This window comes from Equus asinus, unplaced genomic scaffold (assembly GCF_041296235.1).
Source record: "Equus asinus isolate D_3611 breed Donkey unplaced genomic scaffold, EquAss-T2T_v2 contig_166, whole genome shotgun sequence".
Classification (NCBI taxonomy): Eukaryota; Metazoa; Chordata; class Mammalia; order Perissodactyla; family Equidae; genus Equus; species Equus asinus.
The window spans coordinates 32501-54478 of record NW_027224812.1 but is presented as its reverse complement, the minus strand read 5'-3'; positions in this window follow the sequence as shown (position 1 = coordinate 54478).

The following is a 21978-nucleotide window of genomic DNA, read 5'->3' as shown; positions in this document are numbered from 1 at the left end:
CCCCAGGGCTCCACGCCTTTGTGCTTTGTTTTTGCTTAAGGATTGCCATCTGAGGTAGCCTCTCTTGCCCATCTTCCTCAGTTTCAGAGGGTGGATTTCTCCGTGTTGCTTTTTCCCCAGGTCTCCACGCCCTTGTGTGTTTCTTTTGCTTAAAGATTGCCACCTGAGCTAGCCTCTGTTGCCCATCTTCGTCCGTTTCAGAGGGTGGATTTCTCAGTGTTACCTTTTCGCCAGCTCCCCACGCCCTTGTGTGTTTCTTTTGCTTAAAGATTGTCACCTGAGCTAGGCACTGTTGCCCTGCTTCCTCAGTTTCAGAGGGTACCTTTTTCAGGGTTGCTTTTTGACCGGGTCTCCTCGCCATTGTATTTTTTTATTTTATTTTTTTTGCTTAAAGATTGCCACCTGAGCTAGCCTCTGTTGCCCATCTTCGTCCGTTTCAGAGGGTGGATTTCTCAGTGTTGCCTTTTCGCCAGCTCCCCACGCCCTTATGTGTTTCTTTTGCTTAAAGATTGTCACCTGAGCTAGGCACTGTTGCCCTGCTTCCTCAGTTTCAGAGGGTACCTTTTTCAGGGTTGCTTTTTGACCGGGTCTCCTCGCCATTGTATTTTTTTGTTTTATTTTTTTTGCTTAAAGATTGCCACCTGAGCTAGCCTCTGTTGCGATTCTTTCTCAGTTTCAGAGGGTAGATTTCTCCGTGTTGCTTTTTCACCAGGTCTCCACGCACTTCCTTTTATTTTTCCTTAAAAATTGCCACCTGAGCTAGCCTCTGTTGCCCGTCTTCGTCGGTTTCAGAAGGTAGATTTCTCACTGTTGCTTTTTTGCCAGGTCTGCACGCCCTTGTGTTTTTTTTCTGCTTAAAGGTTGCAACCTGAGCTAGCTTCTTTTGCCCATGTTCGTCAGTTTCAGAGGGTGGATTTCTCCGTGTTGCTTTTTCCCCAGGTCTCCACGCCTTTGGGTTTTGTTTTTGCTTAACGATTGCCACCTGAGGTAGCCTCTGTTGCCCATCTTCCTCAGTTTCAGAGGGTGGATTTCTCCGTGTTGCTTTTTCCCCAGGTCTCCACGCCCTTGTGTGTTTCTTTTGCTTAACGATTGCCACCTAGGGAGCCTCTGTTGCCCATCCTCGTCTGTTTCAGAGGGTAGATTTCTCAGTGCTGCTTTTTCCCCAGGTCTCCACGCCCTTGTGTGTTTCTTTTGCTTAAAGATTGCCACCTGAAGCCAGCCTCTCTTGCCCATCTTCCTCAGTTTCAGAGGGTAGATATTTCAGGGTTGCTTTGTCCCCAGGTCTCCATGCCTTTGTGCTTTGTTTTTGCTTAACGATTGCCACGTGAGGTAGCCTCTCTTGCCCATCTTCCTCAGTTTCAGAGGGTGGATTTCTCCGTGTTGATTTTTCCCAAGGTCTCCACGCCCTTGTGTGTTTATTTTGCTTAAAGATTGCCACCTGAGCTAGCCTCTGTTGCCCCTCTTCGTCCGTTTCAGAGGGCGGATTTCTCAGTGTTGCCTTTTCGCCAGCTCCCCACGCCCTTGTGTGTTTCTTTTGCTTAAAGATTGTCACCTGAGCTAGGCACTGTTGCCCTGCTTCTTCAGTTTCAGAGGGTACATTTTTCATGGTTGCTTTTTGACCGGGTCTCCTCGCCATTGTATATTTTTATTTTATTTTTTTTTGCTTAAAGATTGTCACCTGAGCTAGCTTCTTTTGCCCATGTTCATCAGTTTCAGAGGGTGGATTTCTCCGTGTTGCTTTTTCCCCAGGCCTCCACGCCCTTGTGTGTTTCTTTTGCTTAACGATTGCCACCTGAGCTAGCATCTGTTGCCCATCTTCGTCCGTTTCAGAGGGTGGATTTCTCAGTGTTGCCTTTTCGCCAGCTCCCCACGCCCTTGTGTGTTTCTTTTGCTTAAAGATTGCCACCTGAAGGCAGCCTCTCTTGCCCATCTTCCTCAGTTTCAGAGGGTAGATATTTCAGGGTTGCTTTGTCCCCAGGGCTCCACGCCTTTGGGTTTTGTTTTTGCTTAACGATTGCCACCTGAGGTAGCCTCTGTTGCCCATCTTCCTCAGTTTCAGAGGGTGGATTTCTCCGTGTTGCTTTTTCCCCAGGCCTCCACGCCCTTGTGTGTTTCTTTTGCTTAAAGATTGCCACCTGAGCTAGCCTCTGTTGCCCATCTTCGTCCGTTTCAGAGGGTGGATTTCTCAGTGTTGCCTTTTCGCCAGCTCCCCACGCCCTTGTGTGTTTCTTTTGCTTAAAGATTGTCACCTGAGCTAGGCACTGTTGCCCTGCTTCCTCAGTTTCAGAGGGTACCTTTTTCAGGGTTGCTTTTTGACCGGGTCTCCTCGCCATTGTATTTTTTTATTTTATTTTTTTTGCTTAAAGATTGCCAAATGAGCTAGCCTCTGTTGCGCTTCTTTCTCAGTTCTAGAGGGTAGATTTCTCCGTGTTGCTTTTTCCCCAGGTCTCCACGCACTTCCTTTTATTTTTCCTTAAAAATTGCCACCTGAGCTAGCCTCTGTTGCCCATCTTCGTCGGTTTCAGAGGGTAGATTTCTCACTGTTGCTTTTTTGCCAGGTCTGCACGCCCTTGTGTTTTTTTTCTGCTTAAAGGTTGCAACCTGAGCTAGCTTCTTTTGCCCATGTTCGTCAGTTTCAGAGGGTGGATTTCTCCGTGTTGCTTTTTCGCCAGGCCTCCACGCCCTTGTGTGTTTCTTTGGCTTAACGATTGCCACCTGAGCTAGCCTCTGTTGTCCATCTTCGTCCGTTTCAGAGGGTGGATTTCTCAGTGTTGCCTTTTCGCCAGCTCCCCACGCCCTTGTGTGTTTCTTTTGCTTAAAGATTGCCACCTGAAGCCAGCCTCTCTTGCCCATCTTCCTCAGTTTCAGAGGGTAGATATTTCAGGGTTGCTTTTTCCCCAGGTCTCCACGCCTTTGTGTTTTGTTTTTGCTTAACGAGTGCCACCTGAGCTAGCCTCTCTTGCCCATGTTCCTCAGTTTCAGAGGGTAGATATTTCAGGGTTGCTTTGTCCCCAGGGCTCCACGCCTTTGTGCTTTGTTTTTGCTTAAGGATTGCCACCTGAGGTAGCCTCTCTTGCCCATCTTCCTCAGTTTCAGAGGGTGGATTTCTCCGTGTTGCTTTTTCCCCAGGTCTCCACGCCCTTGTGTGTTTCTTTTGCTTAAATATTGCCACCTGAGCTAGCCTCTGTTGCCCATCTTCGTCCGTTTCAGAGTGTGGATTTCTCAGTGTTACCTTTTCGCCAGCTCCCCACGCCCTTGTGTGTTTCTTTTGCTTAAAGATTGTCACCTGAGCTAGGCACTGTTGCCCTGCTTCCTCAGTTTCAGAGGGTACCTTTTTCAGGGTTGCTTTTTGACCAGGTCTCCTCGCCATTGTATTTTTTTATTTTATTGTTTTTTGCTTAAAGATTGCCACCTGAGCTAGCCTCTGTTGCCCATCTTCGTCCGTTTCAGAGGGTGGATTTCTCAGTGTTGCCTTTTCGCCAGCTCCCCACGCCCTTGTGTGTTTCTTTTGCTTAAAGATTGCCACCTGAGCTAGGCACTGTTGCCCTGCTTCCTCAGTTTCAGAGGGTACCTTTTTCAGGGTTGCTTTTTGACCGGGTCTCCTCGCCATTGTATTTTTTTGTTTTATTTTTTTTGCTTAAAGATTGCCACCTGAGCTAGCCTCTGTTGCGATTCTTTCTCAGTTTCAGAGGGTAGATTTCTCCGTGTTGCTTTTTCCCCAGGTCTCCACGCACTTCCTTTTATTTTTCCTTAAAAATTGCCACCTGAGCTAGCCTCTGTTGCCCATCTTCGTCGGTTTCAGAGGGTAGATTTCTCACTGTTGCTTTTTTGCCAGGTCTGCACGCCCTTGTGTTTTTTTTCTGCTTACAGGTTGCAACCTGAGCTAGCTTCTTTTGCCCATGTTCGTCAGTTTCAGAGGGTGGATTTCTCCATGTTGCTTTTTCCCCAGGTCTCCAGACCCTTGTGTGTTTCTTTGGCTTAACGATTGCCACCTGAGGTAGCCTCTGTTGCCCATCTTCCTCAGTTTCAGAGGGTGGATTTCTCCGTGTTGCTTTTTCCCCAGGTCTCCACGCCCTTGTGTGTTTCTTTTGCTTAACGATTCCCACCTGAAGCCAGCCTCTCTTGCCCATCTTCCTCAGTTTCAGAGGGTAGATATTTCAGGGTTGCTTTTTCCCCAGGTCTCCACGCCTTTGGGTTTTGTTTTTGCTTAACGAGTGCCACCTGAGCTAGCCTCTCTTGCCCATGTTCCTCAGTTTCAGAGGGTAGATATTTCAGGGTTGCTTTGTCCCCAGGGCTCCACGCCTTTGTGCTTTGTTTTTGCTTAAGGATTGCCACCTGAGGTAGCCTCTCTTGCCCATCTTCCTCAGTTTCAGAGGGTGGATTTCTCCGTGTTGCTTTTTCCCCAGGTCTCCACGCCCTTGTGTGTTTCTTTTGCTTAACGATTGCCACCTGAGCTAGCCTCTGTTGCCCATCTTCGTCCGTTTCAGAGGGTGGATTTCTCAGTGTTGCCTTTTCGCCAGCTCCCCACGCCCTTGTGTGTTTCTTTTGCTTAAAGATTGCCACCTGAAGGCAGCCTCTCTTGCCCATCTTCCTCAGTTTCAGAGGGTAGATATTTCAGGGTTGCTTTGTCCCCAGGTCTCCACGCCTTTGGGTTTTGTTTTTGCTTAACGATTGCCACCTGAGGTAGCCTCTGTTGCCCATCTTCCTCAGTTTCAGAGGGTGGATTTCTCCGTGTTGCTTTTTCCCCAGGTCTCCACGCCCTTGTGTGTTTCTTTTGCTTAACGATTGCCACCTAGGGAGCCTCTGTTGCCCATCCTCGTCTGTTTCAGAGGGTAGATTTCTCAGTGCTGCTTTTTCCCCATGTCTCCACGCCCTTGTGTGTTTCTTTTGCTTAAAGTTTGCCACCTGAAGCCAGCCTCTCTTGCCCATCTTCCTCAGTTTCAGAGGGTAGATATTTCAGGGTTGCTTTGTCCCCAGGTCTCCATGCCTTTGTGCTTTGTTTTTGCTTAACGATTGCCACGTGAGGTAGCCTCTCTTGCCCATCTTCCTCAGTTTCAGAGGGTGGATTTCTCCGTGTTGATTTTTCCCCAGGTCTCCACGCCCTTGTGTGTTTATTTTGCTTAAAGATTGCCACCTGAGCTAGCCTCTGTTGCCCCTCTTCGTCCGTTTCAGAGGGCGGATTTCTCAGTGTTGCCTTTTCGCCAGCTCCCCACGCCCTTGTGTGTTTCTTTTGCTTAAAGATTGTCACCTGAGCTAGGCACTGTTGCCCTGCTTCTTCAGTTTCAGAGGGTACATTTTTCATGGTTGCTTTTTGACCGGGTCTCCTCGCCATTGTATATTTTTATTTTATTTTTTTTTGCTTAAAGATTGTCACCTGACCTAGCCTCTGTTGCCCATCTTCTTCGGTTTCAGAGGGTAGATTTCTCAGTGTTGCTTTTTCCCCAGGTCTCCACGCCCTTGTGTGTTTCTTTTGCTTAACGATTGCCACCTGAGGTAGCTTCTGTTGCCCATCCTCGTCAGTTTCAGAGGGTAGATTTCTCAGTGCTGCTTTTTCCCCAGGTCTCCATGCCCTTGTGTGTTTCTTTTGCTTAAAGTTTGCCACCTGAAGCCAGCCTCTCTTGCCCATTTTCCTCAGTTTCAGAGGGTAGATATTTCAGGGTTGCTTTTTCCCCAGGTCTCCACGCCTTTGGGTTTTGTTTTTGCTTAACGATTGCCACCTGAGCTAGCCTCTGTTGCTCATCTTCGTCTGTTTCAGAGGGTGGATTTCTCAGTGTTGCCTTTTCACCAGCTCCCCACGCCCTTGTGTGTTTCTTTTGCTTAATGATTGCCACCTCAGCTAGCCTCTGTTGCCCATCTTCGTCAGTTTCAGAGGGTGGATTTCCCAGTTGTGCTTTTTCCCCAGGTCTCCACGCGCTTTTGTGTGTGTGTGTGTGTGTGTGTGTGTGTGTGTTCCTGCTTAAAGATTGCCACCGAGCTAGCCACTGTTTCCCATCTTCGTCAGTTTCAGGGGATGGATTTCTCAGTGTTGCCTTTTCGCCAGCTCCCCACGCCCTTGTGCGTTTCTTTTGCTTAAAGGTTGCCCCCTGAGCTAGCCTCTGTTGCGCTTCCTTCTCAGTTTCAGAGGGTAGATTTCTCAGCGTTGCTTTTTCCCCAGGTCTCCACGCCATTGTGTGTTTCTTTTGCATAAAGATTGCCACCTGAGCTAGCCTCTGTTGCCCATCTTCGTCCGTTTCAGAGGGTGGATTTCTCAGTGTTGCCTTTTCGCCAGCTCCCCACGCCCTTGTGTGTTTCTTTTGCTTAAAGATTGTCACCTGAGCTAGGCACTGTTGCCCTGCTTCCTCAGTTTCAGAGGGTACCTTTTTCAGGGTTGCTTTTTGACCGGGTCTCCTCGCCATTGTATTTTTTTATTTTATTTTTTTTGCTTAAAGATTGCCACCTGAGCTAGCCTCTGTTGCGCTTCTTTCTCAGTTCTAGAGGGTAGATTTCTCCGTGTTGCTTTTTCCCCAGGTCTCCACGCACTTCCTTTTATTTTTCCTTAAAAATTGCCACCTGAGCTAGCCTCTGTTGCCCATCTTCGTCGGTTTCAGAGGGTAGATTTCTCACTGTTGCTTTTTTGCCAGGTCTGCACGCCCTTGTGTTTTTTTTCTGCTTAAAGGTTGCAACCTGAGCTAGCTTCTTTTGCCCATGTTCATCAGTTTCAGAGGGTGGATTTCTCCGTGTTGCTTTTTCCCCAGGCCTCCACGCCCTTGTGTGTTTCTTTTGCTTAACGATTGCCACCTGAGCTAGCATCTGTTGCCCATCTTCGTCCGTTTCAGAGGGTGGATTTCTCAGTGTTGCCTTTTCGCCAGCTCCCCACGCCCTTGTGTGTTTCTTTTGCTTAAAGATTGCCACCTGAAGGCAGCCTCTCTTGCCCATCTTCCTCAGTTTCAGAGGGTAGATATTTCAGGGTTGCTTTGTCCCCAGGGCTCCACGCCTTTGGGTTTTGTTTTTGCTTAACGATTGCCACCTGAGGTAGCCTCTGTTGCCCATCTTCCTCAGTTTCAGAGGGTGGATTTCTCCGTGTTGCTTTTTCCCCAGGCCTCCACGCCCTTGTGTGTTTCTTTTGCTTAAAGATTGCCACCTGAGCTAGCCTCTGTTGCCCCTCTTCGTCCGTTTCAGAGGGTGGATTTCTCAGTGTTGCCTTTTCGCCAGCTCCCCACGCCCTTGTGTGTTTCTTTTGCTTAAAGATTGTCACCTGAGCTAGGCACTGTTGCCCTGCTTCCTCAGTTTCAGAGGGTACCTTTTTCAGGGTTGCTTTTTGACCGGGTCTCCTCGCCATTGTATTTTTTTATTTTATTTTTTTTGCTTAAAGATTGCCAAATGAGCTAGCCTCTGTTGCGCTTCTTTCTCAGTTCTAGAGGGTAGATTTCTCCGTGTTGCTTTTTCCCCAGGTCTCCACGCACTTCCTTTTATTTTTCCTTAAAAATTGCCACCTGAGCTAGCCTCTGTTGCCCATCTTCGTCGGTTTCAGAGGGTAGATTTCTCACTGTTGCTTTTTTGCCAGGTCTGCACGCCCTTGTGTTTTTTTTCTGCTTAAAGGTTGCAACCTGAGCTAGCTTCTTTTGCCCATGTTCATCAGTTTCAGAGGGTGGATTTCTCCGTGTTGCTTTTTCGCCAGGCCTCCACGCCCTTGTGTGTTTCTTTGGCTTAACGATTGCCACCTGAGCTAGCCTCTGTTGTCCATCTTCGTCCGTTTCAGAGGGTGGATTTCTCAGTGTTGCCTTTTCGCCAGCTCCCCACGCCCTTGTGTGTTTCTTTTGCTTAAAGATTGCCACCTGAAGCCAGCCTCTCTTGCCCATCTTCCTCAGTTTCAGAGGGTAGATATTTCAGGGTTGCTTTTTCCCCAGGTCTCCACGCCTTTGTGTTTTGTTTTTGCTTAACGAGTGCCACCTGAGCTAGCCTCTCTTGCCCATGTTCCTCAGTTTCAGAGGGTAGATATTTCAGGGTTGCTTTGTCCCCAGGGCTCCACGCCTTTGTGCTTTGTTTTTGCTTAAGGATTGCCACCTGAGGTAGCCTCTCTTGCCCATCTTCCTCAGTTTCAGAGGGTGGATTTCTCCGTGTTGCTTTTTCCCCAGGTCTCCACGCCCTTGTGTGTTTCTTTTGCTTAAATATTGCCACCTGAGCTAGCCTCTGTTGCCCATCTTCGTCCGTTTCAGAGTGTGGATTTCTCAGTGTTACCTTTTCGCCAGCTCCCCACGCCCTTGTGTGTTTCTTTTGCTTAAAGATTGTCACCTGAGCTAGGCACTGTTGCCCTGCTTCCTCAGTTTCAGAGGGTACCTTTTTCAGGGTTGCTTTTTGACCAGGTCTCCTCGCCATTGTATTTTTTTATTTTATTGTTTTTTGCTTAAAGATTGCCACCTGAGCTAGCCTCTGTTGCCCATCTTCGTCCGTTTCAGAGGGTGGATTTCTCAGTGTTGCCTTTTCGCCAGCTCCCCACGCCCTTGTGTGTTTCTTTTGCTTAAAGATTGCCACCTGAGCTAGGCACTGTTGCCCTGCTTCCTCAGTTTCAGAGGGTACCTTTTTCAGGGTTGCTTTTTGACCGGGTCTCCTCGCCATTGTATTTTTTTGTTTTATTTTTTTTGCTTAAAGATTGCCACCTGAGCTAGCCTCTGTTGCGATTCTTTCTCAGTTTCAGAGGGTAGATTTCTCCGTGTTGCTTTTTCCCCAGGTCTCCACGCACTTCCTTTTATTTTTCCTTAAAAATTGCCACCTGAGCTAGCCTCTGTTGCCCATCTTCGTCGGTTTCAGAGGGTAGATTTCTCACTGTTGCTTTTTTGCCAGGTCTGCACGCCCTTGTGTTTTTTTTCTGCTTACAGGTTGCAACCTGAGCTAGCTTCTTTTGCCCATGTTCGTCAGTTTCAGAGGGTGGATTTCTCCATGTTGCTTTTTCCCCAGGTCTCCAGACCCTTGTGTGTTTCTTTGGCTTAACGATTGCCACCTGAGGTAGCCTCTGTTGCCCATCTTCCTCAGTTTCAGAGGGTGGATTTCTCCGTGTTGCTTTTTCCCCAGGTCTCCACGCCCTTGTGTGTTTCTTTTGCTTAACGATTCCCACCTGAAGCCAGCCTCTCTTGCCCATCTTCCTCAGTTTCAGAGGGTAGATATTTCAGGGTTGCTTTTTCCCCAGGTCTCCACGCCTTTGGGTTTTGTTTTTGCTTAACGAGTGCCACCTGAGCTAGCCTCTCTTGCCCATGTTCCTCAGTTTCAGAGGGTAGATATTTCAGGGTTGCTTTGTCCCCAGGGCTCCACGCCTTTGTGCTTTGTTTTTGCTTAAGGATTGCCACCTGAGGTAGCCTCTCTTGCCCATCTTCCTCAGTTTCAGAGGGTGGATTTCTCCGTGTTGCTTTTTCCCCAGGTCTCCACGCCCTTGTGTGTTTCTTTTGCTTAACGATTGCCACCTGAGCTAGCCTCTGTTGCCCATCTTCGTCCGTTTCAGAGGGTGGATTTCTCAGTGTTGCCTTTTCGCCAGCTCCCCACGCCCTTGTGTGTTTCTTTTGCTTAAAGATTGCCACCTGAAGGCAGCCTCTCTTGCCCATCTTCCTCAGTTTCAGAGGGTAGATATTTCAGGGTTGCTTTGTCCCCAGGTCTCCACGCCTTTGGGTTTTGTTTTTGCTTAACGATTGCCACCTGAGGTAGCCTCTGTTGCCCATCTTCCTCAGTTTCAGAGGGTGGATTTCTCCGTGTTGCTTTTTCCCCAGGCCTCCACGCCCTTGTGTGTTTCTTTTGCTTAAAGATTGCCACCTGAGCTAGCCTCTGTTGCCCATCTTCGTCCGTTTCAGAGGGTGGATTTCTCAGTGTTGCCTTTTCGCCAGCTCCCCACGCCCTTGTGTGTTTCTTTTGCTTAAAGATTGCCACCTGAAGGCAGCCTCTCTTGCCCATCTTCCTCAGTTTCAGAGGGTAGATATTTCAGGGTTGCTTTGTCCCCAGGTCTCCACGCCTTTGGGTTTTGTTTTTGCTTAACGATTGCCACCTGAGGTAGCCTCTGTTGCCCATCTTCCTCAGTTTCAGAGGGTGGATTTCTCCGTGTTGCTTTTTCCCCAGGCCTCCACGCCCTTTTGTGTTTCTTTTGCTTAAAGATTGCCACCTGAGCTAGCCTCTGTTGCCCATCTTCGTCCGTTTCAGAGGGTGGATTTCTCAGTGTTGCCTTTTCGCCAGCTCCCCACGCCCTTGTGTGTTTCTTTTGCTTAAAGATTGCCACCTGAAGGCAGCCTCTCTTGCCCATCTTCCTCAGTTTCAGAGGGTAGATATTTCACGGTTGCTTTGTCCCCAGGGCTCCACGCCTTTGTGCTTTGTTTTTGCTTAAGGATTGCCACCTGAGGTAGCCTCTCTTGCCCATCTTCCTCAGTTTCAGAGGGTGGATTTCTCCGTGTTGCTTTTTCCCCAGGTCTCCACGCCCTTGTGTGTTTCTTTTGCTTAAAGTTTGCCACCTGAAGCCAGCCTCTCTTGCCCATCTTCCTCAGTTTCAGATGGTAGATATTTCAGGGTTGCTTTTTCCCCAGGTCTCCATGCCTTTGTGTTTTGTTTTTGCTTAACGAGTGACACCTGAGCTAGCCTCTCTTGCCCATGTTCCTCAGTTTCAGAGGGTAGATATTTCAGGGTTGCTTTGTCCCCAGGGCTCCACGCCTTTGTGCTTTGTTTTTGCTTAAGGATTGCCACCTGAGGTAGCCTCTCTTGCCCATCTTCCTCAGTTTCAGAGGGTGGATTTCTCCGTGTTGCTTTTTCCCCAGGTCTCCACGCCCTTGTGTGTTTCTTTTGCTTAAAGATTGCCACCTGAGCTAGCCTCTGTTGCCCATCTTCGTCCGTTTCAGAGGGTGGATTTCTCAGTGTTGCCTTTTCGCCAGCTCCCCACGCCCTTGTGTGTTTCTTTTGCTTAAAGATTGCCACCTGAAGGCAGCCTCTCTTGCCCATCTTCCTCAGTTTCAGAGGGTAGATATTTCAGGGTTGCTTTGTCCCCAGGTCTCCACGCCTTTGGGTTTTGTTTTTGCTTAACGATTGCCACCTGAGGTAGCCTCTGTTGCCCATCTTCCTCAGTTTCAGAGGGTGGATTTCTCCGTGTTGCTTTTTCCCCAGGCCTCCACGCCCTTGTGTGTTTCTTTTGCTTAAAGATTGCCACCTGAGCTAGCCTCTGTTGCCCATCTTCGTCCGTTTCAGAGGGTGGATTTCTCAGTGTTGCCTTTTCGCCAGCTCCCCACGCCCTTGTGTGTTTCTTTTGCTTAAAGATTGTCACCTGAGCTAGGCACTGTTGCCCTGCTTCCTCAGTTTCAGAGGGTACCTTTTTCAGGGTTGCTTTTGGAGCGGGTCTCCTCGCCATTGTATTTTTTTATCCTATTTTTTTTGCTTAAAGATTGCCACATGAGCTAGCCTCTGTTGCCCATCTTCTTCGGTTTCAGAGGTTAGATTTCTCAGTGTTGCTTTTTCGCCAGCTCTCCACGCCCTTGCGTCTTTTTTTTTTCTGCTTAAAGTTTGCAACCTGAGCTAGCTTCTTTTGCCCATGTTCGTCAGTTTCAGAGGGTGGATTTCTCCGTGTTGCTTTTTCCCCAGGTCTCCACGCCCTTGTGTGTTTCTTTTACTTAACGATTGCCACCTAGGGAGCCTCTGTTGCCCATCCTCGTCTGTTTCAGAGGGTAGATTTCTCAGTGCTGCTTTTTCCCCAGGTCTCCACGCCCTTGTGTGTTTCTTTTGCTTAAAGTTTGCCACCTGAAGCCAGCCTCTCTTGCCCATCTTCCTCAGTTTCAGATGGTAGATATTTCAGGGTTGCTTTTTCCCCAGGTCTCCATGCCTTTGTGTTTTGTTTTTGCTTAACGAGTGACACCTGAGCTAGCCTCTCTTGCCCATGTTCCTCAGTTTCAGAGGGTAGATATTTCAGGGTTGCTTTGTCCCCAGGGCTCCACGCCTTTGTGCTTTGTTTTTGCTTAAGGATTGCCACCTGAGGTAGCCTCTCTTGCCCATCTTCCTCAGTTTCAGAGGGTGGATTTCTCCGTGTTGCTTTTTCCCCAGGTCTCCACGCCCTTGTGTGTTTCTTTTGCTTAAAGATTGCCACCTGAGCTAGCCTCTGTTGCCCATCTTCGTCCGTTTCAGAGGGTGGATTTCTCAGTGTTGCCTTTTCGCCAGCTCCCCACGCCCTTGTGTGTTTCTTTTGCTTAAAGATTGCCACCTGAAGGCAGCCTCTCTTGCCCATCTTCCTCAGTTTCAGAGGGTAGATATTTCAGGGTTGCTTTGTCCCCAGGGCTCCACGCCTTTGGGTTTTGTTTTTGCTTAACGATTGCCACCTGAGGTAGCCTCTGTTGCCCATCTTCCTCAGTTTCAGAGGGTGGATTTCTCCGTGTTGCTTTTTCCCCAGGTCTCCACGCCCTTGTGTGTTTCTTTTGCTTAAAGATTGCCACCTGAGCTAGCCTCTGTTGCCCATCTTCGTCCGTTTCAGAGGGTGGATTTCTCAGTGTTGCCTTTTCGCCAGCTCCCCACGCCCTTGTGTGTTTCTTTTGCTTAAAGATTGTCACCTGAGCTAGGCACTGTTGCCCTGCTTCTTCAGTTTCAGAGGGTACATTTTTCAGGGTTGCTTTTTGACCGGGTCTCCTCGCCATTGTATATTTTTATTTTATTTTTTTTTGCTTAAAGATTGTCACCTGAGCTAGCCTCTGTTGCCCATCTTCTTCGGTTTCAGAGGGTAGATTTCTCAGTGTTGCTTTTTCCCCAGGTCTCCACGCCCTTGTGTGTTTCTTTTGCTTAACGATTGCCACCTGAGGTAGCTTCTGTTGCCCATCCTCGTCTGTTTCAGAGGGTAGATTTCTCAGTGCTGCTTTTTCCCCAGGTCTCCATGCCCTTGTGTGTTTCTTTTGCTTAAAGTTTGCCACCTGAAGCCAGCCTCTCTTGCCCATCTTCCTCAGTTTCAGAGGGTAGATATTTCAGGGTTGCTTTGTCCCCAGGTCTCCACGCCTTTGGGTTTTGTTTTTGCTTAACGATTGCCACCTGAGGTAGCCTCTGTTGCCCATCTTCCTCAGTTTCAGAGGGTGGATTTCTCCGTGTTGCTTTTTCCCCAGGCCTCCACGCCCTTGTGTGTTTCTTTTGCTTAAAGATTGCCACCTGAGCTAGCCTCTGTTGCCCATCTTCGTCAGTTTCAGAGGGTGGATTTCTCAGTGTTGCCTTTTCGCCAGCTCCCCACGCCCTTGTGTGTTTCTTTTGCTTAAAGATTGTCACCTGAGCTAGGCACTGTTGCCCTGCTTCCTCAGTTTCAGAGGGTACCTTTTTCAGGGTTGCTTTTTGAGCGGGTCTCCTCGCCATTGTAATTTTTTATCCTATTTTTTTTGCTTAAAGATTGCCACATGAGCTAGCCTCTGTTGCCCATCTTCTTCGGTTTCAGAGGGTAGATTTCTCAGTGTTGCTTTTTCCCCAGGTCTCCACGCCCTTGTGTGTTTCTTTTGCTTAACGATTGCCACCTGAGCTAGCCTCTGTTGCCCATCTTCGTCCGTTTCAGAGGGTGGATTTCTCAGTGTTGCCTTTTCCCCAGCTCCCCACGCCCTTGTGTGTTTCTTTTGCTTAAAGATTGCCACCTGAAGCCAGAATCTCTTGCCCATCTTCCTCAGTTTCAGAGGGTAGATATTTCAGGGTTGCTTTTTCCCCAGGTCTCCACGCCTTTGGGTTTTGTTTTTGCTTAACGATTGCCACCTGAGCTAGCCTCTCTTGCCCATCTTCCTGAGTTTCAGAGGGTCGATATCTCCGTTTTGCTGTTTCCCCAGATCTCCACGCCCTTGTGTGTTTCTTTTGCTTAACGTTTGCCACCTGAAGCCAGCCTCTCTTGCCCATCTTCCTCAGTTTCAGAGGGTAGATATTTCAGGGTTGCTTTTTCCCCAGGTCTCCACGCCTTTGTGTTTTGTTTTTGCTTAACGAGTGCCACCTGAGCTAGCCTCTCTTGCCCATGTTCCTCAGTTTCAGAGGGTAGATATTTCAGGGTTGCTTTGTCCCCAGGGCTCCACGCCTTTGTGCTTTGTTTTTGCTTAAGGATTGCCACCTGAGCTAGCCTCTCTTGCCCATCTTCCTCAGTTTCAGAGGGTGGATTTCTCCGTGTTGCTTTTTCCCCAGGTCTCCACGCCCTTGTGTGTTTCTTTTGCTTAAAGATTGCCACCTGAGCTAGCCTCTGTTGCCCATCTTCGTCCGTTTCAGAGGGTGGATTTCTCAGTGTTGCCTTTTCGCCAGCTCCCCACGCCCTTGTGTGTTTCTTTTGCTTAAAGATTGTCACCTGAGCTAGGCACTGTTGCCCTGCTTCCTCAGTTTCAGAGGGTACCTTTTTCAGGGTTGCTTTTTCACCGGGTCTCCTCGCCATTGTATTTTTTTATCTTATTTTTTTTGCTTAAAGATTGCCACCTGAGCTAGCCTCTGTTGCGCTTCTTTCTCAGTTCTAGAGGGTAGATTTCTCCGTGTTGCTTTTTCCCCAGGTCTCCACGCACTTCCTTTTATTTTTCCTTAAAAATTGCCACCTGAGCTAGCCTCTGTTGTCCATCTTCGTCGGTTTCAGAGGGTAGATTTCTCACTGTTGCTTTTTTGCCAGGTCTGCACGCCCTTGTGTTTTTTTTCTGCTTAAAGGTTGCAACCTGAGCTAGCTTCTTTTGCCCATGTCCCTCAGTTTCAGAGGGTGGATTTCTCCGTGTTGCTTTTTCCCCAGGCCTCCACGCCCTTGTGTGTTTCTTTTGCTTAAAGATTGCCACCTGAAGCCAGCCTCTCTTGCCCATCTTCCTCAGTTTCAGAGGGTAGATATTTCAGGGTTGCTTTTTCCCCAGGTCTCCACGCCTTTGTGTTTTGTTTTTGCTTAACGATTGCCACCTGAGCTAGCCTCTCTTGCCCATGTTCCTCAGTTTCAGAGGGTAGATATTTCAGGGTTGCTTTGTCCCCAGGGCTCCACGCCTTTGGGTTTTGTTTTTGCTTAAGGATTGCCACCTGAGCTAGCCTCTCTTGCCCATCTTCCTCAGTTTCAGAGGGTGGATTTCTCCGTGTTGCTTTTTCCCCAGGTCTCCACGCCCTTGTGTGTTTCTTTTGCTTAAAGATTGCCACCTGAGCTAGCCTCTGTTGCCCATCTTCGTCCGTTTCAGAGGGTGGATTTCTCAGTGTTGCCTTTTCGCCAGCTCCCCACGCCCTTGTGTGTTTCTTTTGCTTAAAGATTGTCACCTGAGCTAGGCACTGTTGCCCTGCTTCCTCAGTTTCAGAGGGTACCTTTTTCAGGGTTGCTTTTTCACCGGGTCTCCTCGCCATTGTATTTTTTTATCTTATTTTTTTTGCTTAAAGATTGCCACCTGAGCTAGCCTCTGTTGCGCTTCTTTCTCAGTTCTAGAGGGTAGATTTCTCCGTGTTGCTTTTTCCCCAGGTCTCCACGCACTTCCTTTTATTTTTCCTTAAAAATTGCCACCTGAGCTAGCCTCTGTTGTCCATCTTCGTCGGTTTCAGAGGGTAGATTTCTCACTGTTGCTTTTTTGCCAGGTCTGCACGCCCTTGTGTTTTTTTTCTGCTTAAAGGTTGCAACCTGAGCTAGCTTCTTTTGCCCATGTCCCTCAGTTTCAGAGGGTGGATTTCTCCGTGTTGCTTTTTCCCCAGGCCTCCACGCCCTTGTGTGTTTCTTTGGCTTAACGATTGCCACCTGAGCTAGCCTCTGTTGCCCATCTTCGTCCGTTTCAGAGGGTGGATTTCTCAGTGTTGCCTTTTCCCCAGCTCCCCACGCCCTTGTGTGTTTCTTTTGCTTAAAGATTGCCACCTGAAGCCAGAATCTCTTGCCCATCTTCCTCAGTTTCAGAGGGTAGATATTTCAGGGTTGCTTTTTCCCCAGGTCTCCACGCCTTTGGGTTTTGTTTTTGCTTAACGATTGCCACCTGAGCTAGCCTCTCTTGCCCATCTTCCTGAGTTTCAGAGGGTCGATATCTCCGTTTTGCTGTTTCCCCAGATCTCCACGCCCTTGTGTGTTTCTTTTGCTTAACGTTTGCCACCTGAAGCCAGCCTCTCTTGCCCATCTTCCTCAGTTTCAGAGGGTAGATATTTCAGGGTTGCTTTTTCCCCAGGTCTCCACGCCTTTGTGTTTTGTTTTTGCTTAACGAGTGCCACCTGAGCTAGCCTCTCTTGCCCATGTTCCTCAGTTTCAGAGGGTAGATATTTCAGGGTTGCTTTGTCCCCAGGGCTCCACGCCTTTGTGCTTTGTTTTTGCTTAAGGATTGCCACCTGAGCTAGCCTCTCTTGCCCATCTTCCTCAGTTTCAGAGGGTGGATTTCTCCGTGTTGCTTTTTCCCCAGGTCTCCACGCCCTTGTGTGTTTCTTTTGCTTAAAGATTGCCACCTGAGCTAGCCTCTGTTGCCCATCTTCGTCCGTTTCAGAGGGTGGATTTCTCAGTGTTGCCTTTTCGCCAGCTCCCCACGCCCTTGTGTGTTTCTTTTGCTTAAAGATTGTCACCTGAGCTAGGCACTGTTGCCCTGCTTCCTCAGTTTCAGAGGGTACCTTTTTCAGGGTTGCTTTTTCACCGGGTCTCCTCGCCATTGTATTTTTTTATCTTATTTTTTTTGCTTAAAGATTGCCACCTGAGCTAGCCTCTGTTGCGCTTCTTTCTCAGTTCTAGAGGGTAGATTTCTCCGTGTTGCTTTTTCCCCAGGTCTCCACGCACTTCCTTTTATTTTTCCTTAAAAATTGCCACCTGAGCTAGCCTCTGTTGTCCATCTTCGTCGGTTTCAGAGGGTAGATTTCTCACTGTTGCTTTTTTGCCAGGTCTGCACGCCCTTGTGTTTTTTTTCTGCTTAAAGGTTGCAACCTGAGCTAGCTTCTTTTGCCCATGTCCCTCAGTTTCAGAGGGTGGATTTCTCCGTGTTGCTTTTTCCCCAGGCCTCCACGCCCTTGTGTGTTTCTTTTGCTTAAAGATTGCCACCTGAAGCCAGCCTCTCTTGCCCATCTTCCTCAGTTTCAGAGGGTAGATATTTCAGGGTTGCTTTTTCCCCAGGTCTCCACGCCTTTGTGTTTTGTTTTTGCTTAACGATTGCCACCTGAGCTAGCCTCTCTTGCCCATGTTCCTCAGTTTCAGAGGGTAGATATTTCAGGGTTGCTTTGTCCCCAGGGCTCCACGCCTTTGTGCTTTGTTTTTGCTTAAGGATTGCCACCTGAGCTAGCCTCTCTTGCCCATCTTCCTCAGTTTCAGAGGGTGGATTTCTCCGTGTTGCTTTTTCCCCAGGCCTCCACGCCCTTGTGTGTTTCTTTTGCTTAACGATTGCCACCTGAGCTAGCCTCTGTTGCCCATCTTCGTCCGTTTCAGAGGGTGGATTTCTCAGTGTTGCCTTTTCGCCAGCTCCCCACGCCCTTGTGTGTTTCTTTTGCTTAAAGATTGTCACCTGAGCTAGGCACTGTTGCCCTGCTTCCTCAGTTTCAGAGGGTACCTTTTTCAGGGTTGCTTTTTGACCGGGTCTCCTCGCCATTGTATTTTTTTATCTTATTTTTTTTGCTTAAAGATTGCCACCTGAGCTAGCCTCTGTTGCGCTTCTTTCTCAGTTCTAGAGGGTAGATTTCTCCGTGTTGCTTTTTCCCCAGGTCTCCACGCACTTCCTTTTATTTTTCCTTAAAAATTGCCACCTGAGCTAGCCTCTGTTGTCCATCTTCGTCGGTTTCAGAGGGTAGATTTCTCACTGTTGCTTTTTTGCCAGGTCTGCACGCCCTTGTGTTTTTTTTCTGCTTAAAGGTTGCAACCTGAGCTAGCTTCTTTTGCCCATGTCCCTCAGTTTCAGAGGGTGGATTTCTCCGTGTTGCTTTTTCCCCAGGCCTCCACGCCCTTGTGTGTTTCTTTTGCTTAAAGTTTGCCGCCTGAAGCCAGCCTCTCTTGCCCATCTTCGTCAGTTTCAGCGGGTAGACTCTCCGCCTGCCTTCGACAGGCCCTCTGGACTGGAAAGCTTTCCTCCTCCCGTCATCACGGTCCTTCTCGGATGACGTGCCTGGTTTCGGTTTGACCGTCCCCGCCCGCCCTGATTTTCTAAGTCCTCCCGGGAACCCCGGGGGCGCTCCAGCCGCTCCGGGAAGCGGCGGCCTCCCGGCCGCACCGGCCCAGCCCGGCCCGGGCCGCCCCCTGGCCTCTCTGGGGGGAACTCTCCCCTTCCCCTTCCCGGTGATCGCCCGAGAAACCTTTTCCGAGTCCCCCTCCTGCGGCTGGGGCTGCGCCTTGGCGGCCGGGAGCCCGCGGGCGGACGCCCCGGGGCCGCACTGGGCCGGGAGGCTGGGTCCGAGGGGGCTCCGGGACGGGATCGGGCGGCCCGGCGGCCCGGCTGTGCTCCCCGGCGGGCCCGCGCTCCGGCTCCGTCCCGCTGAGGCGGTCGTCGGTCGCCGGGTGCCACCTGGCGGCCGCTTTTATATCGTCTCTTTCCTCCGGAGCTCCGGCGACGCGGGCCAAGGGACGGGACTCGGCCGCGGTGACCGAGGCAGAGTCCCGGGAGGCCGGCGTCGCTGGCGGGATCTGGCCCGGTGGCGCCGGGGCGTGAGCGCGACGCCCGCTCGCCGGAGATTGGAGGTGCAGGCTACTGAGGGAGGTGGCTGTCGCCGCGCCGCCCGGTGCCGGCCGGGGTGTGGGGCCTCCCGGACGGGTCGACCAGCAGCCGCCGGTGCCCCTCCGTCCCCGGGAGGGGGTGGGGGGCCGCCGCGGGGGAACGGGCGAGGGAGCTCGTCCCGTGCCCGGCCGTCGTCCCGAGGGCGGCCCGGTGGTCGGGCCTTCCGCGTCGCCGATCCCCTTTCCGCGCCCCGCTCCGGAGGTGGGCGACCGGCCGGGGCCTTGCGGGGGAGGCCCGTGGAGGGCGCGACGGGCTCGGCCGCCGGGCTGGCCTTTTCCCCACTGGTCTTCCGAGTCGACCGGCTCTGGCGGTGGGGACCGGGCCCGGTCCTCGGATGCCTCCTCCTCCGTGGCAGTTTTTTTTTCCAAGTCCCGCCCTGGAGAAGAGCGTGGACCGGCCCCGGGAGCCCTCGAGGGCGGGCCGGGGAGGGCGTCCCCGGCCCGGACGCGTGCCCGGGGTGGGTCCGGGCCGTCGGACCGGACTTCTCTCTCCGAGTTTCGCGGGTCGCGTCTTTGTCCGGAGGCGGGAGGGGGCCGGCTCGAGGCGTAGGTGGAGCCCCGGCTGAGGGACGGGAGCCACGGTCCCGCCCCGGGCCCGGTCGCCGGAGGCGCCTCCGCGGAATTCTTTTCTAAGTCCTGACCCGGCGACTCAGAGGGAGGGACCGACCGGTCCCGGCCCGCGCGGGCGGCCCGGGGAGGCTGTCCCCGGCTCCCCCTGCCGCCACGCTTCTGGGGTCGACCAGATGGCCCCGGGAGCTCCGGGCCTGGTGGCGATGGGGTCGTGCTTGGGGTCTGGTGGCCGTGGCCGTGATCCAGGGGTTCCCCTGGTGATCCGTGGGTGGGCCCCGTCTCCGGGCGCGGCGATTCTTGCCCCCGAATGGGTGGTTTTGTGCCGCCAGATAAGTGCTGACACGCTCTGCTCGGGTGACAGTCGCCCGAGAGCTTCCGGGTGCCTGGATGCGTGTGCGGGGAGGGCTCCGGGCTCTGGCCGAGAACCGGACGCCCGTTTCCACCCCCGCCGCTTGAGCCGCCCGCTGGGGCCTGCGCGCCGGCTCTTGTGCGTTCCAGGCGCCCCCACGACCGTGGTGCCACCTCCGGTCTCTGGTACCCGAGGGCGGCGGGGTTAGGGGCGCGGGGTCCTCTACCACGTGCACTCCCTGCCGCCGGCACCCGGGTGCGGTCGCGACTTACCCCATCCCACCGGCTCCGTGCCAGTGCGTGTCAGGCGTTCTCGTCCTGGGGTCGTCGCCCGCGCTTGCTGGAGGAGGAGAGGGGTCGGTGAGGCTGAAGCAGGCTCCTCCGCTCGCTGTCCTCGCCGGCCTTCCCTTGCTCGGGGGTCCCTCGCGTTATGCTGCCGACCGATGTGGTGATGCTGTGCTCTCCCGGGCCGGGCCTAAGCCGTGCCAGACGAGGGACGGACGTTCATGGCGAACGGGACCGCTCTTCTCGCTCTGCCCGCGGGTCCCCTCGCCCGTTCTCCCCCGCTGCGAGTGGCGTGTGGGAGGCGGCAGGGGTGCGGAATCCGGCCCGACCTCGCTCCCCCGCCCCGTGCCTCGTGGCGTGGGCGGTGTCGGGGTCTCCGTGACGCGGCGGATGCTCTGCCTGTGCCTCTTGGCTGTGTCTCGCGGGCGGCCCTCCCCGCGGTGGGGCGGGCCGTGTTGCCGCCGCGCCGCGCGCCTTCCCGGGCGCGTGAGCGCGTTCCCCAGGCCGTTGGCGGTGCCCCTGGAGCGTTCCAGGTCGTCCCTCAGGCGCCCGAGGCCGAGTGGCGGTGTCGTTCCCTGTTCCCGTCGGCCTCCTCAGGTAACCACTGCGCTGGTGTGTCTGAGGAGCGGGGGGGTCGAGTCGGTAAGGGAGGCGTGCCCCTCGTCCCCCTCGGGGGGGACGGGTGCCTCGTCGCCCCCCACGGCGTGCCGTGTGGGGGCGGGCAGGCTCGGGCGCGTGCCCGCGCGTTCCCCTTGCTGGGGTTTCCCCGCGGGTGTGGGAGTGACCGTGGCGGGCCGAGCCAGCGGCGTGGCGCTGGCTCTTTGGTTGGGAGGTGCTGTTTGATCGGCACCTCCGTCCCAGTCTCTGCCTCCCTTGGTCTCTCGGCCTGAGGGGAGGCACTGACTTGGGAGCCGCACAGGGGCCTTGTAGATCCCTAGCTAAGCCCAGTGTGGCCAGAGATGGCGAGCCCGGGGCAGCGCGGGCTCGCGGCCCTGACCACGGACGCTCCGACTTGCTCTAGGCCTTACCTCTACCGCAGACCCCTCCTGCATTGCGTGGCCATGGTGTCTGTAAGCGCCTTGGTGGGCCCGATGGCGGACGATGGGCGGGGGCGACACGCCCTCGGTGAGAAAGCCTTCTCTAGCGATCCGAGAGGGTGCCTTGGGGTACCGGACCCCCCAGCCGCCGCCCCTCCTTTGCGCGTAGTAGCCACGGACGCCACCACCGTGGCGCGTGGGCAGAGCTGCTCTTTGCCTACCGCGGCCGGCGCCTCCCCCCTCCGAGTCGGGGGAGGGTCACGCCCGGCCGGGCCGTCGTCGGGCGCGGGGCCGCGCGTGTGCGCGAGCGTGCGCGTGGTTCTCCCGTCGCGCGCTGGGGCGGGGAGAGGGCCCGGCCCCGTCCGGGCTCCGCCCCGCCGCGAGCGGCTGGCTCTCCGCTCGCTCCCGTCCCGAGCCGCAGCCGGTGGTGGCGTGCGGGCATGGGTGGGGGCCGCCGCCGCTCTCGGGCGCGTTCCCTCGGGACGTGGGCCCCGGAGCAGACCAGACAGGCAGACGGGTGGCTGGGTGGACGGGGCGGCCCCCGGCGGCGGGGGCGCCTCACGTAGGCCCCGGCGGTGGGGCCGGGCCCGCGGGAGGCCGAGGGGTGGCTGAGGCCGGCCGGCGTCCCAGGCGTCGTGGGACCGCCCTCGCGTGTCGTTGGCGGTGGGATCCCGCGTGTGTTTTCCTGGTGGCCCGTCCGCGCCCGAGGCCGTCCCCGGGAGCCTTCCCGCGAGCCCGTGCTCCCTCCGTCGAGGCGCGCGCCGCGCTCCCCGCTGCCCCCGGTGCTCCCCCGCCCGGGCAGACGCCTGGCCGCGCCGCCCACCGGCCGGGACCGAAGTGGGCCTCGCCGTGCGGGTGTCGCCTCCGGCCACCGAGGCCGGTGGTGGCCCCGGGCGAAGTGCTCTCGGCTCCGGTCGGGTGGGGCCCGCGCGCCAGGCGCCCGGCGCGGGACGCTGGCGCCGTGTGCGGGAGAGCCCTGGCCGTGGCGGGGCCGAGCCCCCGTGAGCTGCGCGCGGGGCGACGGGGCCAGTCGCCGTTCTGGGCGCCGCGGGACCGCCCCTGGTGCTGGAGGCCCCTGGCGGTGAGACCCCGTGTGTGCTCCGGCGGCCGACTTGCCTCGGGAGGTTCTGTCTTCCCTCCTTCGCCCCGAGCGCGTCT